At 40.4% G+C, this 6744-nt stretch overlaps 1 pseudogene; it reads left to right on the plus strand.

Annotated features, from left to right (window-relative positions):
* Positions 1 to 2302: 2302 nt before the first annotated feature.
* On the plus strand, positions 2303 to 3560 carry LOC118837327 (annotated as a pseudogene).
* Positions 3561 to 6744: the final 3184 nt, after the last annotated feature.

Raw genomic sequence — 6744 nt, forward strand, 5'->3', positions numbered from 1 at the left:
CTTTGTACCTTTCTTATGGCACTTATCATGCCCAACGTTGTTTTCAAGTTAGTCCTTTAAATCAGCTGTCTCCTAACTGGGGCCAGGGCATGTCCCCATGAAGTATGCAATCAACCATGTAGGGGGAGGGGAGCTGGAAGACATGCCATTTCTCTGCTATAGCTAATTGTGCGGCTTATCTCCAACATAGCCAAACTTACCTTTCACCCATTTAGTCCCACACTCCCTTACCTCTGAGTGAGCTTCCAGCCTTCCCCTTTTTATGTCAAGTGTCAGCGCCTTAGGGAAATTGTACCCTAACCAATATCTGGGTACCCACAGCAACAACTGTGCAGGTACCGCTGAAAAAAAAATTCCTCTCCTTTATAGTGTACCCACTGCCTGCTTCCTAGATTCCCTTGTGGCTTTGACAGGTGCGGCTTCGTGCATGGGGTAGTGACCAGTAAGAGAGAACACTGTCTATGTTACAAATGGGATAGAGTGCGTTGCATAGGATAAGCAGAGTGGATGGGTCGAAATCTAAATCTTATCTCTTTATATTATCCCCCCCATACCCACCTTCCCCCACCCCACTTTTCTTTATCTGTTAAAGCCACCCTATCCTTTAAGTCATCCAAGTTCACAACCTTGGCATGACCTTTGGTTCATTCAACCCACATATTCAAGCAATTGCCACATCTTTTCCTTTTTTAAAATTATATTTATTTTATTCTTAACTTAAGAAACAAAACAAGTATTTTCCTAACATAGTAGGACAGAAAAATTGATTGTACATGAAACTGCGACTTGCTATTCCTTTTAAATATATAATAAAGTTATCATGCAACCTTTTTCTTTTTTTTCTTCCCCCCACCCTGCCCTGGAGAGATGGCTACCACCAGGCACAAATATGTGTATGTGTGAGTGTGTGTGTGTGTGTGTGTGTGTGTGTGTGTGTGTGTGTGTAAAATCATTCCATACGTACATACACAACTATCTTATAGTTCTTTCTCTGGATGCAGATAGTGTCTTCTTTCACATGTTCTTTGTGGTTACTTTGGGTATTTTATAAATGACTTATTCACTCAAAGTTCTTCTTAAAAGAATATTGTTGTTACTGTAGACAACGTGCTCTTGGTTCTGCTCATTTTGCTCGTCATTATTTTGTGCCAGTCTATCCATATTTTTCTAAGATCATTGAACTCATCATTACTTATGACACAGTAGTATTCCATTGCAATTACATAACACGACTTGTTCAGCCATTCCCTGATTGACAGAAATCCCTTCAATTTCCAGCTCTTTGCCACCACAAAGAGAGATGCTATAAATATTTTAGAACATAGAGGTTCTTTTCCTTTTTCCTAATCAGTTTGGGAAGCAGACCTAGTAGTGATATTGCTGGATCAAAGGGTATAGACAGTTTGATAATTCTTTGGGCATGGTTCTATATTGCTCTCAAAATGTCTGGATTCCACCAACAGTGAATTAATATGTCCCAATTTTTCCATATTGCCTCCAACATTTATTGCTTTCCCCTTCTATCATTTTAACCAATATGATAGGTGTAAAATGATCTTCTAAGGTCATTTTAATTCGCATTTCTCTAATCAATAATGATTTAGAACATTTTTTCATATGACTATAAACTCTTTTGATTTCTTTTAAAAAGAAGACAGCATGCCATTCAGGCTCTCTGGCTTCAGCTCTCAGGAGGCAAATAGTTCTCTCTGTGCTTAGAATTCCCCATAAGGGGAAAATGGGATGTGCTCTTTTTCTTTATCCTGGCATTGTCCCCATATGGAATCAACTAAGTGCCTAGACTGTCAGATGCCTTTTTCATTTTGTTTTTCCTTTCTTGAATAGATGATCAAACATGAGCCTCAAGGTGGGCATTTTGAGGTGCCTTGAAGTAGATTCCAGGATTGGAATTAAGTTCATGAATTTGAGAGTTCCTGGGTCCAATAAGTGCATCACCTGAGGTGAAATGTCTAACTAGCAATACCACAAACTTCTTTATGTTCTTAGGAGTTTTAAGTATCAGTATCTCGGATTTTAACAATGGGAGGAAGGGACCATGGGGGGAGGGGGAGGAAACAAGCATTTATATAGTACTTACTATAAGCCAGTGTGGGAGAGAAGGGGTATTAGACTGCCTTCCAAACTCAAGATCTACAGAGCTGTTGTGCTGACCTTGTTGTATGCCTTTGAAATCTGGACAGTCTACCAGCGGCCATACCAGAAAACTGGATCGCTTCTATTTGAATTGTCTTAGGAAGATTCTGAAGATCACCTAGAGGGAAATGGCGAAAGTACATTCAGTATGGCAGCAGGCCCCATCTCCAAACACAATCAGCATGCCACTGTGTACATGAGAGGCCTGGATGAGGTTGGTGAACCACTGTTATGGGAGCTCTTTCTTCGGGCCGGGTCTGTGGTCAACACCTACATGCCCAAGGTCAGAGTCACAGGTCAGCGCCAAGGCCATAGATTTGGGGAATTCCTGAGTGAGGAGGATGCTGACTATGCCATTAAGATTATGGATATGATCAAACTGCATGGGAAACCAATACAAGTAAACACACCATCAGCTCACAACAAGAACCTAGACTTGGGGACCAACATTTTCATGAGGAATCTAGATCCTGAGATTGACGAGAAGCTGCTCTATGATATGTTCAGCACCTTTACAGTTATCTTGCAGACCCTGACCCAGGCAACTCTAAGGTCTATGCCTTTTATTAATTTTGCCTCATTCAAAGCCTCTGATGCAGCAATTCAAACAACAAATGAATAATACTTGTGTAATAAACCTATCATAGTAATCTTATGCCTTCAAGAAGGACTCTAAGGTTGAACACTATGGTTCTGCAGCTGAGCAACTTCTGGCAGCTGTTGTCTCAGGCAGATTGGCCATATCAGCTATTTGCTAATGTACCACCACCCTCCTCTGCTGCTAATCCTGTTGTGTCTTCCTTGGGATCTGGGCTTCCTCCACCAGTAATGCCTCTGCCAGGCTCATTCCCACCTCCAGTGCGACCTCCTGGAGCCCTTCCTCCAGTAATACCCCCAGTTATAGCCTCCCCCACCTAGCTTCTTGAGGCTGGAGCCCATGGCCCTCCATCAGCAGGAACCCCTGGAGCTGGACATCCTAGACATAGACATTCACATCCCCATCCATTCCCACCAGGTAGAATGCCTCGTCCCAGTGTGCTCCAGATGCAGCTCATCTACCATAGTCTCCATGGCTCAGGATATCCCCCGGCAAAACCCTCAGACCCAGGAGAACAGTCTCCTCCACAACCATTACCAGGAATGCCTCATTCTCACTGCCTTCCTATAGGAATGCTACTCTATGGGAATGGTACCCTTTTGGATCTCCCATGAGTCAGCTAGGTCCCATGCCTCCCCATGGTATGAAAGGACCGCCTCTATTAATGCCCCTTCCTCCCATGGATACAGTAAACCATCCCCCTCCACTTCCACCCTATGGCTACCAAAGAAGACCCATTCTCCAACCCCGACCCTGCCCCCTGCCCAATACCCCTCATAGTTCACTTCAGGCTCTTCTTCCTCAGTAGAGCCAAATTTCTCTATAACGTACTGCACTCCTCTGAGAGGCAGGGTAGATTATAGCAGTAATCATAAGTTAGTTTACTGAATCCTGCTTCAAGTTGATTTTTGCGAAATGTACTGTTGTCCCTCAGTACTTTCTTGGGCCATTATCCCTAGTCCAACTTCATTTTCCTCCTTTTCCAATCTCTATTCTAAGGTTAGCCTTTTCAACTCCATACGTCCTCTATTCTCAAACCGTCGTCCTTTTGTCCTATTGCTTCAAATATTTTGCCAAATCTCAGCCATATATTATTCTAACCATCTGTTTCTTCCTATTCTATTCAGAGGCAGATAAGAATGAAGCAAGTCTTTCTATTGTGCTGAATGGGTATATTATAAATTAAAATTATCCAACTTCAACTGGACCCTCACTGCAGCACAGTCTTCTTAGTCCTAATTGATTCCCTATCTCATTTCTCACTGAAGCTATTCCAAAACTTCATCAAGCTACACACACACACACACACACACACACATTCATTTTCCACTACTCCACTCCCAGCCAAGGACTTTGCCTTTCATTTTTCTGAAAGAATTGAGACCATTCAACGTAAGTTCTCTTTTCTCACTTTTTTTCCATCTCAAAACCCTTTTGATATTAATCCCCAATCCCTCCTTTCCCCCAGTCTCTAGCAAAGAGTCGTTCCACCTTCTTGTCAAGGCCAGTTGCTCTACACACACATTTCATTCCATCTCCTCCTAACCTCCCAAGAAGATGGCAATCTCAATTGCCACAAATTCAACATGTCCAACCAGAACTCATCTTTGCCCTCAAACCTCCCCTCTTCCAAGTTTTCCTATTTCTGTTGAAGGCACCATCATCTTTCAAGTCTTCAAGGTTTATAACCTCAGTATTATCTTCTACTCCTCACTCTCCCATATGCCACATCCAATCATTTACCAAATTTTGCTATTTCTATCCTCACAGTATCTCTTACATTTAATCCCCCTTTCTTTTTTTCTATTTAACATAATTACCACATTAATTTGGTTCTTCATCATCACTTCTCACCTTTATTATTGTAAAAGGTTCCTAATTGATCTTCCTGCCTCAAATCTCTCTCTCCTCCTATCTATCCTCTGCATTGTTGCCAAAGCAATTTTCCTCAGGCATATATCTTACCACATCACTCCCCTACTCAATCAACTCCTGTGGCTCTCTAGTGTCTCTAGGGGCAAATAAAAACTCTACCTTCACAATCTACTCCCAAACTTTCTTTATAGCCTCATTGTATTCATACTCCCAACTGTCTCATACTCCTCCTATAACTTTTGATCCAGCCAACTTGGCTTTTTCTCTGTTCTTCACTCATGACGCTATATCTTCTGTCTCCAAACCTTTGTGTTGGGCCATACCCCATGCCAGAAAGAAGGTCTCTCCTGACCTCCACATGATAGAATGTCTCTTTTCCTTAAAAACAAAATGCACATACCATCTTCTTCATGAAGCCTTTCCTGATTCCCCCAACTACTGATGCCCTCCCTTCAAAACTATCTTATATTTAACTACTTTGTATTTATTTGTTTTTATTCTCTATATTTTTAATTATGTATAATGTAAAACATATATAATAGTCTATGACATGCAATTATAGAAAATTATATAATTGTATCTAATGTACAATTATATCTAATACACAATACGTTACATATGATTATATATTTCAATTATGTAGCATATACAGTTTCTAATTGCATATAATTATACATGTACTTCTTGTAGGCACCTTTCAAGATTGGATTAATTCATTCTTTGTATTTCTACCCCCAGCACCTACCTCAATGCTTGGCACAAAGTAGGCACTTAATATGTGCCTGTTGATTATTAATTGATAAAAAAATATGAAATGAACACAAGGTATTTAAGGAGGAAGGGAGGGCACCATCAGTTGTGGGCTCAGGCCAAGCTTTCTGTAGAGGGTGGTACTGAGGACTTCTGGGAGATTGAGGTGAGGATAGAGAACATTCCAGCAATCAAAGATGGCATGCACCAAAGTACAGAGATGGGCAATAGGGAGTATGCGTGAGGGTCAGAGAGAAGGGCAGTTGTCTGGGATGTAGAGGGTAGGAAAGGGTTAAAGTATCATGAAGTTAGGAAGAAAGGGTGGGGCCAGGCTTTGAAGACCTTTAAAAGTCAAACAAAAGACTATATATTTTATTCTAAAACCAGTAAGGAGACATTGCAGTTAACTGAGCTGGGGAGTGACATGATTAGATCTGTGCTTAAAGGAAATCATGTTGGCAACTGAGTGGAAGATAATTTGGAATGGAAAGAACAAAAAAAATGAATTCAAAAAGCAAAGGATTTCCTGCTAGAATGGGAGGGATGTCCTAAGCCCATGCCTGATCTAGTATCTTTGTAAGATCTATATCTATAACTATATCTATAAGGATATCTATACACACATATATATGCAAAATATATATATTATATATGCATTGTATATGCATATATAACATTATAACATATACTATCCTATATATTATTATACTATATATATTATATTATACGTACTAAACATTATATATACTATATATTATATATACTATGTTATATATACATCATATACACTATATTACACATGCATTTTGTATATGTATTCTTCCATGCAGCCTCTGTGACACTGATGTGTACAGTTAACACTGGTGCCCAAAAGCAGCATCCCATGACCTCTTATTCCATTTGCCTTTTAAGGCATTTGCTGAGGTTGCCAAGGGAGCTCAGGGCATCTCAGCATTTTCACTGTACCCAGAGCTGAAATGGAAACCAAAGCGTCTTAGCTCTGAGAGTACCATGGAGTTAATTTCCCATTTACCTTTAATTCTCACAGCACTTAAAATGAGTGTTATTGATTCATTTGAAAAAACCGTGGAGGTGGCAGTGCTACTGATAATAAGATTAATTAGGATATCAAATCAAGAAGCCAACTGCTAAAGAATGTGTTCTAAATCAAAAACGTGGAAAGAGCTGGTTAACTTTAAATGCCTTTGGGGGGAAAAGAGAAGGAAAGAAAGCTATAGCAAAGGGGACACAAGAAAATAGGACCTGAAACTCTGCTGACCCTTTTCTGGCTGATAATCCCATATAACAGAGCATTGATTCAAAGAAAACTGGTCACTGGCCCAAGAAGAGTGGCTATTTGGTAGAGT

Source organism: Trichosurus vulpecula, chromosome 2, assembly GCF_011100635.1.
Source record: "Trichosurus vulpecula isolate mTriVul1 chromosome 2, mTriVul1.pri, whole genome shotgun sequence".
Taxonomy (NCBI): Eukaryota; Metazoa; Chordata; class Mammalia; order Diprotodontia; family Phalangeridae; genus Trichosurus; species Trichosurus vulpecula.